The sequence below is a fragment of the Chamaea fasciata genome, unplaced genomic scaffold (genome assembly GCF_029207755.1).
Source record: "Chamaea fasciata isolate MVZ Bird 193981 ecotype frontalis unplaced genomic scaffold, bChaFas1.0.hap1 SCAF_11, whole genome shotgun sequence".
In the NCBI taxonomy this organism is placed as follows: Eukaryota; Metazoa; Chordata; class Aves; order Passeriformes; family Sylviidae; genus Chamaea; species Chamaea fasciata.
The window spans coordinates 5,579,607-5,591,971 of record NW_027094096.1 but is presented as its reverse complement, the minus strand read 5'-3'; the positions used below and the strand labels follow the sequence as shown (position 1 = coordinate 5,591,971).

Sequence of the window (12,365 nt, the reverse complement as noted above, 5' to 3'; positions counted from 1 at the left end):
CAGGCAAATGCCAATTTAGCTGCATCTTCATGGTTTCATTTCAAAATGCTTTTCCTAAAGTCTTGTGCAAACCAAAACCAACCCTCTGTCTCCCACCAGCAACAGTCACCCATCACATCCCTGCTCATGTGATGGGCAGTGACTTTCGTCCATCTTACTTGGTTTTAATTGGAGCGGAATATCATCTCTAAACTCTTTCACTCTGCATGATAATGAGGCAAACCCAGCTCTGCTGATATTCAACACAGTCCAAAATCCAGCAGCAGGCCTTACTCATCGGCAGCCGCTCTTCTTCATGCGGGTGCCAAACCCTTAAGGAGTGCCACATGCGAGAGGACCCTGACAGAGGCTCTGGGGCTCTGCACAAGCTCAGGCCTGCATTTGCATTGGGAGATATTTCTGTCTGAGTCAGGGGAATAGTAACACCCACAGACTCAGCCCTAGGCTCTGGCAGATTTAGCTCTCAGCAGATGCAGCTATGAATTCATTTAGCCTCATCAGTGGTTGAGGTGAAGGCACAGACTTGGAGCCAATGTGAGTGTGGTGCTCTCACATGTCCTGCTGAGCCACCCCTGCCCCCGGGGGACTGACTGCCAGCAGAAGGATGTATGGGCATGGTAACATCTTACCCTAAAGCTCTCACAGCCCTCAGCAGCCTGACTACACAAATATTTATATTTTCATTGTTCCTGGTTGGGATTGCCATCCTTGGAAGTGTTTATAATCCTGACACTTTGTATTAGGTGGTGGCAAAAGACAGTTAAGTGTATGTCCCTGTCCAGAGCAAGGTATGTGGCAAAGGAATTTCAACTATTTAGGTGCAAGGCCAAGGTATTATTTGCTTAAGGCACAGAGGTGGAGACAAACAGGTGGAGCATGAGAACAGACTGAGGAGGGAGTAAGACATGGACCAAAGAGGTTCACAGCAGAAGCCGGAGAAAATTATACAATAAGTCAGGGAATGCTGGTTAAAAGAATATCAAACGGTTTGACCCCATATGTTTCCAGAAATTAAACATTTTGTACTTACTTTGTAAATAAGATTGAATTCTATAACCAGGCTTAACAGAATCAAACTACAACCACTCTGATTCTGAGATACTCTTTCAGCTGAGGAAGCTAACATAATGGTTCTATTGCCATAATTTAGTGCTGGTACTTTATTTATAGCAAGAAAAACCAAGACAGAATTATATATTACACTTTTGTGACAAAAAATCCTTTTTGTCTTGCACATATGTTACAGACAACCTGTTTTAGAAACACTTCAGAGACTAAAAATAAATACATTGGACCCATATAATAAATCCTCCAAACCATGTGCTTTAGAAACCCTGAGACCAAGTGAATGGGAATGGAGAGAGAAACCAGTATATTTAAAGTGGCTAAAAATGACTCAAATGTTCTCACTAGATCTAAAAATGTTTCTGGAATTAAGTCCAGCATTGTGGATAGTTCTATCCATAAAGGTAAGCCATGTGTCCACAGGATCACCAAATAAGTGTGTTCTACAAATGTTATAACACATGACAGAAGAGGATACATGCCTTCATACAATTCCCTCTGCATGAACCATGGACTATTTCACTACTTTGTGTAAATTAACTAATATATATCAATATATACTTAATAAGTAACACTAAAAAGCTGCATATTTTTTTGCTGCAGCAAAGTTTATCTTTCTTACTGTTTATTAATTCTTTATGATTCAAGAACAGTTATCTAAAAAGATGTGCTTTCTTATATGCCACTACTAATTGTCATCCCTGCTCAATCCATGCAACTCAGCGAGTGGTCCAGCCCTATCCCAGTGAATTCCATGCTTCATCCCCTGGGTCTCATATGGTAGGTGTAGCCATGGGCAATAGCTAAGGTGTTAAAGAATTTTGCCACCGGAGCTATACTACATATGTGTATATGTACATATGTACACATATATAAACACACATGTTCTCTGCAGCTGTGTAGAAGGAGTCAACCTCATTTTTAAATTATACAGAAGAGCACAAGTAGAAATCTCCAAGCTCTTCTGCTTTTTATTATAAAACTAATAAACCAAAAATCTGACCTTATTTATATTCCTTCCCTTAAATCATTACACATGCAATGGTGAAAATGCATCTTTGCCTGAAGATTATGAGAGAGTCCTGAGGTGTAAAATGTATAAAACTTATCTTTGTTCTTCTGATGTCACTGACATCACTGATACCTCCCTACTAACAAGAACTCCTGCCTCTAGAGGAAGCCCCCTTTCCTTCTTCCCGCTGTTTATGAAATGTTCTTGCATTGATGCCGTCCCATTGCTTATTTCTGCTGAGAAGATACTAGTGAAATTGTTACTAAGTAGCTGTGGTTGAAAACTCATGAGGTTTTCCAGGCTTATTTCTGGAAGGTAAGTGAATAATTAAAAACCAAATCACTGCATCTCCTAGGCTGGGTGGAGTACACAATTATCAGCTCAGGGCTTAGGGGCAAATCACAGGATGTAGCCTCAAGTCAGGAGATACCCATGTACTCTGCAAGTATGTACACAGGAAGGCTCTCAGCAGTTGGCCTGATGATCTCTTCTGTTTTGCAGGATTGCACGTGGGAGTTGCAAGTCCTTGTTCCCTTGTATTTGTTCTGTTTGGGTTGTGTGAAGCCTTCCAGCCATGGAATGTGTATGCAATGTAGATCTTACTTAAAAACTTGAGGGACCAAGATATAGAAGCTTTAGTCTCTGATGAAATGATTTAGTCAAAAACAGTGCAAGAAATAATATCCAGGGTGTAATGCCTTGGTGAAAGCAGAGAGTTTTAGTAATGCTAGGACCCTTGGAAAAGGAGGATTAACAGATGTCTTGGTTTAAGCTTTTCAAGACAGACTCATTATTAAGTAGAACAGGTCAAGTGTCCCTTGGGCAAACAAGACCTGTGCTGCTCTTGCGGAAAATCTATAATGATGCCCACTTCTATTTCTAGATTTGCTAGTTGTGTATTTAACACTTGTTATGGAAAAAATGAGCATGGGTGGTTGTTTGAACTGCAGAGAGGTAAGAATTCATAGGGTTTTTCATTTGAAAGCTTCCATACAGAAGCAGAGAAAGAGAAGGCTAATTTTGTTGATCAAGAAATAGTAGAGTTCTCACTTTTTCCTCCCTCGGTATTTATTGGGTGGAAGGTCCAAGGAGTGCCTGTTAGGTGAATCTGCTTGCAAATGTGTAGCTGCAAGGGAGTCAGAAGTCACTAAGACATCAGAATCCTGTTAGGCTGGTTACTGCTAGTTTGAAAAGCCAGGCAGGTTTGGAGTGCTGCCATGCCATGCAATCCTTGTCAACTGCATCAAGCTAATTTCAGTTAATTTCAAACATGACATAAGCTGATTCTATTCTTACAGCCTGTTGCTCTGCGTTTTTAGTAACTCAGGAAAAGCACTTGATACACCACTCTGGAAACTCATTAGCAAACAGCATTGATGGATGCAAACTTCCCCTTCAGATTGGCCGTTTTTAGACCCTGGCGGGAAGAGAAGCTTACTGGACTGCAGCTCCAACACAGAGCAGGCTCCTCTCTCCCAGTACCGGGGGACTAGCCCAGGGCTTAGCCAATCAACCCCAAGCCTTCCCCACTTGCCTCTAATTTGCCAGCTGCAGCACTAGCCAGCATGGCACTGTAGGGAACGAGGGATGTGTGCAGTGCTCTGGCTGCATGTATATCCACAGGGAGTCTCCATCTTTGTGTCAAATTAGTGCCATGGTGTCTGCAACTGCAATTCTGTAGCTTGCTTTAACCAAGCGCTGGGAAAGGTTGGCAAATCTTTCCCTTCTGGATCTTCCCCTCTAACAGCAGTTTTCACCTTCCTCTTCATTCCCAGTTTTTAAGCACAGAAAGAGGAAGGCTGGGATGAGGGTAGTGAATCTCACGGCTGTGGCACGGGATCAGGTTCTGGGAGAGTAGATGTAATTTCTTAGCTCTGCTGCAGTTCCCTGGGCAGTCTTGAGCATGTCAGTCTTAGTTCCCCGTCTCTGAGTCTTAGTTCCCCGTCTCTAGGCTGGGAGCAGTATATTATAGTTTGTGAATACTCCCGCATTTTTCTATAGTCCTTTTTCTTCTGAGTTACTTGAGCAGGAGCTCAGTGTAAGTGCAAGAACATGACATGAGATAACCTGATGAGTTCAAAAGAACTCTGGAATGTACTGTAATTAAAGGAAAAAATGAACCAGTTTGAATATTCTCTTGGTTTTGGTTATTTTTCATTTGATGTTTTCTGCATTTCAGTCCCTAAGTGAAAAGCAAGCATCTTGTCTAGATTTCCAGTTCCTCAGCGGCCTTGTTGTTCTTTTTAAGTTCTATTTGAGCTGACTGCAACTACTCCTAAATAGGGTTCTTATTTTAGGAATTGCTCCCTTCTGGAACAGCAAAGTCCAAGTTTTGCAGATTGAGTAACCTGCTTGACCTGTTTTTTCATAGATATCTGTTTCCAAGATGATTTCACATAGGAAAGAGAAAGGCAAGAGGGAGATGAGACTTCCAGATTGTTTCAGGCTTTAGTGAGTCTTGTCAGTTTTCCTTATTTTAGATATGACGGGGCAGTTTCCATGGGGTGCTGCTTGGAAACATGAATTATTTCCTCCAATAACTACTGGGGGGAAAAATGATAATTGCCTATAGAAATCACAGAACAAGATACTTTCAAAAGGAAAACCTGAGTAAAATCCCCAGGTACTGGCCACATAACTCAGGCACAGATGAGGGTAATTATATTGTTAAAGCATTTTACATTGTCTTGCAAATGTCCTCACCAAAATACAGTAGTGTGGAACAATGGGTTCTATGGGTGGTTCTTGTCTGGGAGTTACTGTGGTGTTTCACACATACTCCTGTATTTACAGTTTTTCTTAAAGTAAATTCGATTTAACAGTCCCAATTTGAATCTGTAGAAAATCAGCCCTGAATAAAATTCCTATCCCTTAAAATGGATGCCAGCTAATTAGTACTTCTTGCAGGTTCAGCAAAATATTCTAAATAGCTTTCATTGTTTTAGTGCAATTTCCTACTTTCACCTAGGTCTGGAAGTGACAGCTCCATTATAACGGTTGAAACTGTTGAGAGTTTAAGATCAGAAGAGCTAGCTTGTCCTTATGAAATTTGAGTCCTTGTTTACTTTGTGCATTTAAAAATATACATAATTGCTGGGACAGAGTTCACAGGTACACTGGATTCACAGCAATTGGCCTCCTGAGAGTGAAAGGAAAAATAGGCTCAGGGGAAGGATCAGCCTGGAGTTAAGAGGAAAACAGGCTGGTTTTCATATTTCCTGTCCTTATTTAAATATTTTTTTAAAGCAAGATCACACATAAACGTTTGACAGGAAAAATCACAACTTGTGCTGCCCCTGGAAAAAGACACAGAGCTTGGTTGATTTTGGAACATTTGCTGTTCAGTTGGTCACATCAATGCCATTCTGTGCAGTCTGGGTCTCCCCTCTGACTAGGCTTCCTCCCTGTGGGTGGTGGGTTTTATGCCTACCAGGTTGTGCCAGTGGTGTCTCTCCTCTCTGTCAGCCAGTATTTCAACAGTGTCACAACTGTGCTCTCTCTGTCTTACACAGGACTCCCCCAGTGTGACTTTGCTTGTAGAGGAAAGTCAGTTCTTTCTTGGGCCCTGGATTTGTGCCTTTGTTTGTGGCCCGAGGTTTCTTCCTCAGGCAGTTCCTCTTCCAGCATTCCCCCAGAATAGGATTTTACTCACCTGACACTCACGGGCTGAGCCAGTCTCTCATTTGCCATCAGGATGAGGTATGTCCAAAAAGTCTGGATTAAACTCCCCCAAACTGTTAGGGATTTGCAATTCAGTTGTGAATCCAGAGGCAGGTATGTCCTACAGAAGTTTGCTGTCCTTCAGTCCTCGTACCTTCCTGTCAGTTCTGCTTGAGAGTAAAGCGTCCCTTCGATTTTGTTTGCTCAGTTTCCAGAGTCACAGCAAACACAGTTTAAAGGAACAGCTTTCTCTTTACTCAGATAAGTTAGTACAGATATGCCCTGAATGTCCTTTGCACTGCTTGTGCCAAGGCTTAATGACAGGGGGTTGTTAAACCTCCCATATAAATCTTTAACAACTGGGCGAAACTTTGGTCCAAATCTGCAAACTCAAGTGGAAGCAGTAAATAGTATTTGCTTCCATTTTTAAGGCCCACTGGCTGAGAAACTACTCTTGCTTTACATTATTTACAGCCATTTGAGATGAAAAGACCTACATGTTTATGACTATTTTTAGATTGCCATTTCTTAATTTCATGTGTGTTCACATACCTGGGCACTGGGGTGGATATAGCAGAGACAGCCAGGTTTTATTTTAAGACCTTTTGGATCAGTTCAAATGCCTGTGCTAATTTTCCCTCTTGAAATAATTTCTTATTACCAGGCTACTTGCTTGCTATGATTTGAATGTTCCTCTTCTGGGGCCAACTCAGGCCCAGTGCTTCAAAGGAAGACAAATAATGGCGATTGCTCAGATCAGTGCCATACCTAGGAGAGATTTTCCCCTTCATCCTCGGACAACTCGCTTTGTATTTTTAAGACTGCATTTGGATTGACTCTTAGAAAAAGCATCCCATAGCCTGCTGAATTTGATGCTGATCTTTCCTTTGGGTTTTATTTTCTTTTTGAAGTTCGCTGAACTTGCCAGTTGGTTTGTTCATTTCAAAATATTTTAATTGGTCACAACATTATTCTTTTTAAAATGCAGCTGGGTGCCCAGACTACTCCATAGAAGATGTCCACTGAGTTAAGCTTGGGTTAATCCGTGCTCAGACATCATAGAATCATGGTCACCAGTGTCAATGTCCCTTTTTACCAGCTGAAGGCCTGGCCTGGGCATAGAGGGCTCCCAGCAATTAATCCTGTAATGATTAATCAAGGTCATCATCAGGCCTGTGCACTCCTGGTCTGAGAGTTGGCAGAACTCAGGAATGAGGGATGCAGTGGAATTTGGGCTCCCCTCTGTTGCAAGAGTTGCCCAGGGTAAATTTAGCTAGCCTTGTGCTTCAGACTTGCTTATCTGGCTGTCCAAGCATTGCAGAATACATGAGGCAAGGAACTACGGTTTTATTGTATTTTCCAATCATTAAATTGCTGCAGTGACTCCTCAGTGTTTTTTTGAGGTCCAAATAAATCCTGCTTCTACAATCCTCTTTTTGTATTCGAACCTCACCACCTCTCTTCCTTTGCTTCCCATGGATTGTGCCATTTGTTTTGTTAACAAAAATAAAGTGTATTTTCTTCTTTTGTTCCAAATGGGCAAAGTAAATGGAGAAATGGCATAATGTGTATAATAGGCAGGCTGTTTTTTGGGTGTTGTCTCTCACAGGGTAATGAAGCTTCCCTGTGACAAACCCATGACTCACCACGGAGTGCCAGAAGGCTTACAGGTCTGCCATGGGGTAATGCCATTATCCTTTGAGTTAAGGGAATATTTTTTTGATTTTGTCCAATTTTTTCACAAGGTGAGGAAATAAATTATATTTACTGTGAGAGAGGCACCCAGCAGCAGGATTCTGTGCTTACTCCTCCTGATGGAAATCAAAAGTAATGTAAGTGGAGTCAGTGGAGTGTGAAAGACTACAAACCCTAAGAGTACCTGCTCCTCATGCCTGTTGCACCTACAGTTGATAAGGATAGTGAGGTGCTGGTCTCAAATGTGCTCAGAGCCTCTTTTCCCTAACTAGAATTGGCATTAAAAGAAAACACAGTGTCTGTTTTCTCATCCAGTGGACTCTGTTTTCCAAAGAGCTCTGCCATTAGCATTTGCTTGTTGTATTCATGACTATTATTACTTTGGCTTTTTCTTGCTAGTCTGTTTTTTCCTTCTTGGGTAGATCAGACTTTTATTCAAAGCCCCGGTCTATAGGATTTATCTTCTGCTCCCACGATGCCATGTTCCCCAGTGCCTGGAAAGCAGCACATCATGTTTTAACTTAAAATTGCAGTACTGTGTAATTGCTGCTTCACATGATCTGACCCCACAGACCTCTTGATTTGAGCCACAGCTGCCTGACAACAGCAGCTACATTGTACAGCATAGCAAAACCACTGAATAACCAGAGCCAGCCTTGCCTTTCTAATGATGCTGAGAATCAATGGAATCAGGTTTGAGCATTTTGCAAAGGAAATATACATTGAAAAATTTTAATGGACTGCATGTCACTCACTAGATGTGCCCTCTCTTGTTTTCCTGCTAATTTCTTTTCACATACATTCATAAGCATTATCTTCTGAATTCTTTTCCTCAGCCTCCGTTTGCAGCTATTGCTGTAGCTTTCCTAAGAGGTGACACCCAAAACTGAATACGGTCCTCCAAATTCAAATGCTCCATTGTTCAGGATTCTGTCATTATATTATCTTCTGCATTATTTTTATATCCTCTTATTAATGCACCCACACACCCTATTTGCATTTTTTAACCTTTTTAAAAACGTTTTCATTACAACAATCAGATATAAGGGCAATGAAGTGAGTGTGGAACAATAGAAGTGAAGATTTTGATCCTCCTCAGACCTAAACCTGTTCTAAACTTCAGTGGTGACACTGATTTTGATTTACACTGAAAGAGGGAGGATCAGGCTGTACTTGTCTACAGTGGGACATCCATTTTCGATAATTAAAAAGGAACAGTTTTGTAAAATTGTTTCAGAACACAGCATGTTGTTTGGGAAAAGCACATTTTCTTTTATCAGAAAGGAGGGGTTTTGCAAATAGAGGTCTGTGCTGTGGGCTGGAGGCTGAAGAGCAGCGCTGGAGCCTGGATGCTGGCAGTGGTGTTGGTGGCTGCAGGGAAGAAGTGCAGGGTGCTCACATGTTGATTGTGGGACTGTCCTGCACAGGAACTGGGATTCACTCATTTTAACCTCATAGCAGGACTAAGCAGCACATCCTTCATTTTAGGAGTAGATTTAGCCTTTCTAGACTCTTTGCTTCTGCACAGATATGTCTGATACTGACTGGTCCTGGGGAGTGGGTCAAAGGCAGGGCACCCCAGCTGGCGGCAGGGCAATGTGTGGAATCTTACAGGTGGGAGGTGGCCAGAGGTGGAGCTAGTCTGCCATATGCGTGCTGCCACCACAGCCCATGGAACCATTGCCACCATACCAAGCTGCACTTAGAACTTCCACTCAGAAGAGATGGACACCCAGTTTTAAGCTGCAGATGGGAAAGGTGATTTCTATGAAACAGATGAATATTTATGCATTATCTGGCTGCAGAAGCCAAGTGTGTGACTCAGAAAATCACCTGAATAATACTGCTGCTAGCCAGGGAGAAGAAAAAAGGTGAAGAAATCCCTAAAGCAGTCATTCATGTCTTGCTTTCTGGCAGACTGCACCTTAGCAGCCTCTTCAGTATCTTTCTTCCTCCATTAATTGTTTCTGCTTTACTTGACTCTGGATTTTCCCCAGGAGCCACTGTTAAATGTTAGTATCTGGTGGATATCAATGACATTGTCTCTGGAGGGACTTTCCCTCACTGTTGTTTGATTCCAGGTAATGCAGTGAGATACAAATGCCTTTTGTCTTCTCTTGTGTGCCCCAATTAAGGCTGCACTTTACTTGCCCAGTTAGGCAAGGTTCATAAACAAGAGGTGTGGTTTTATGATGCAGATGCAATGGCTAAGTGCTAGTCTTGGTGGTGAGTCTGCTCCTCCTGTCAGCAGCTTCATGCTCCTGCTCCAACTGCAGATTCTGCTGCTTGATGGACTCTTGCTGACGCAGTCCAGGACGATGACCCAGCAGAAACTGTTCACTTTTTTTTTTTTTTCTGGATTAGTTTTCTGCCAGTCTGATATCCTCTGATGCCTTGCCAAGGTAAGATGAGCATTCCTGCTGGCACAGGAAAGGATATAGGGCTGCTCAAGAGAAACAGAGTAATATAGAAGCATTACCTTAATTTGGTTGGTCAGCTGATAGATTGTAAATCCACACCTTTGCAGTTTCCTATTTGGCTTGCACAGATCAACCACAACTGCCATCAAATGAGGAGACTTTTCTTACTCTTTTTCCATGACTAGCAAGATCTGTTCACACGATTGTTAATCTCATTCTTTCAGATCACTTCAAAGACTAGAAGTGTTAATGGCAGCAATGGAAACTCAGTAGAAAAGAGGGGAAGGCAAAGGATGCAGCAAGAAATGGGATAGGAAATGGGATACTGCTGTCATCTCTGACAGCAGTAGCACAGTGTAGTTGTGAAATTATTTGCTTGGGTACTTGCAGCAGCTGCAGGTGCTGCCTCTCAGCCAGCCAGGGCACAACTGGGAGAAGGGGCGCTGCCATCCCTTCCTCAGGTGTGACCTTAGGCTTGTACTCTCCTCCCTGTTTCCCTGCTTGATTCCCCCAATAGCTCCTTGCCTGCAGCTGCTGGGATAGTTTGGCCTCGGAACACTTCCACAGAGGGTCTGGGAGCTGCACCTGAGTGCATCAGCATGTCATTGCTGCATTCCTGCCTAGGCATTCCTGTGTTAACCCATTTCTTATCCAGAAAGAACATCTTTATGGATTGGATGTGTGTGAAGCCAGAATGTTAGCTTATCACAGCACATCACCTGTTGGTTTATAACAGTTTTGTGGGTTCTTTAGGCTCCCAGAGCTCAGTACTCTGAGAGAAAGCACTGGGAGTCCGCATGCTGCAACCAGAGGAACTTTGCCTTCCTTAGTGCCAGGGGAGTAGGGCACCAAGAAATGAGACAGCATGCTGAATTGTATAGAACCAACAGCTGTACCACCATGCGCCAGCCCATGCAGGTAGAAATATGTTGCTTAATTACTATGATAATGTAAAAGTCTTTCCCTATTGTTTGTCTGGCTCACAAGGAGCCACACCTTACATGCAAAACAAGTTTGCTATTTAAATGTAAGCTTGTTTTATATGCTAGCTAATAGTTTTTTCTGGGGCTCCAAGACAGCTGACACTGCTGCCAACAAATAATTTTGCAGGTTGGAGACTAGTTGGTAAGAGTGTGGTGAGCCTCCCTTTTGTCTAATCCTATAGGAGAGTTTTTTGCTTCTGTTTTTTTTTTTTCCTTTTGACGTGACTTCCAGAAGACACAGAGTAAAAAAGGTATTTTTCCTTTTTTCTTTTTCCCTTTTTCTTTTTTTCTTTTTCCTTTTTTCTTTTTTTTTTCTTTTTCCTTTTTCCTATTTTCTTTTTCCTTTTTCCTTTTTTTTCTTCTTATAACTGTGGACATTGCTAGGAACTAAAAAGGTAAATATAACATTTTGTAGGTTCAAATAGGAATGCAGTTTGTGTATTCCTCTACCAAATATATTTTAAGAAAAATAGTGCTGCTTCATGTAATTTCTCTCTCCTGCTAAGAAAACCTCCCCTTTAAGGCACAGGAGCTACTGCCAAGCTGAGCCACAACAGTTTGAAAGCAGACCCTGATTGATTGTTTAGGAAAGCATGTACTAGGGAGATGGAAAATCCCCTTGTAACTGTGGTATAAAGTTTTTACCACATAAAAAACTTTCTGTTTCTACTGTGGTTAAAAAGTTTAGTTGAATTGGCTGCTAGATTAAAGTAATTCCAGTTTTGTGTCTTTTTCAGTTTTCAGTTCTGAATGGTTTAGTTTGTTTAAGGTTTATTGTTTGACAGTTTTTGCTGATAACATCTTTCTGACTTTACATTGAGGGTGATTTAGTAGACTAAATAAATGTGTGTTGCCTGTCTTGTTAAGAAATTCCATAGCCTAGATTTAGTGTAGGGTCTGGTCTAAGGACATAAGCAGGCTGGAGATGAAGTGCTCTGATGCTGGGCTTTGGCAGAAACAGGCACAGTCATGCTGCTTAGGAGGGAGGAAAACTTCCACTCAGGAGTGCACTGTGTAGCAATTATTCTAGAAGCAAACTGCGTCTTCTATTTCTTAGCCCTATTCAACTGGATTGTGACTACTTCTGGGACCCCTCTCTGCAATATCCCAATGGAAATGTCTTATTTCCCTTTAGGCGAGACAAGGAGTGTGTTTTGGCATAATGCTTGGTTGACTTTACAGGTTTGGAAAACACTGTCAGTCCAGGTCTGATGTTTAGTAGAGCACTACCAGTCCTGGGTTCTTATGCGTGCCTTGAAAAGTAGAATTTTAGTTGAATTTTTTATGTGACTCTCTGTGCGTTTTTTGATTGTGTTTTTTTTTTTACCCCAGACTCTCCCTGAATGGGTTGGATAGCTCTTTTGGGACCTATCTGAAACCATTCAAGAACAAGATAACTGCTGCCCAGAGTGCAGGGATCAAGGGATTGAGTTCAACATGTTACCTCATTTCTGTTGGTTTGTTTTAAAGACATGCTGTCATTTCAGCTTGGTTCTGATCATGTTCAGAACAGGTTTTTACAGAAGCTGA

The 12,365-nt window shown here is 41.9% G+C and overlaps 2 protein-coding genes across 7 annotated transcripts in view; one reads left to right on the top strand and one right to left on the bottom strand.

Annotated features, from left to right (window-relative positions):
* NGEF (neuronal guanine nucleotide exchange factor) overlaps positions 1 to 5,984 on the bottom strand; it is a 48,657-nt gene extending 42,673 nt beyond the window's left edge. The window contains exon 1 of the mRNA XM_066194107.1: positions 5,730 to 5,984. The gene's annotated coding sequence lies outside the window, so the exon portion shown is untranslated. The remainder of the gene's footprint in view (positions 1 to 5,729) is intronic.
* Positions 1 to 12,365, top strand: part of NEU2 (neuraminidase 2) — a 38,620-nt gene that overhangs the window by 18,126 nt on the left and 8,129 nt on the right. Inside the window, exon 1 of one of the 6 annotated variants that reach the window (XM_066194110.1) lies at positions 10,725 to 10,770. The exons of the other annotated variants lie outside the window; for them this stretch is intronic. The gene's annotated coding sequence lies outside the window, so the exon portion shown is untranslated. Of the gene's footprint in view, positions 1 to 10,724; positions 10,771 to 12,365 lie in introns of those variants that run through there. 6 annotated transcript variants of the gene reach the window in all.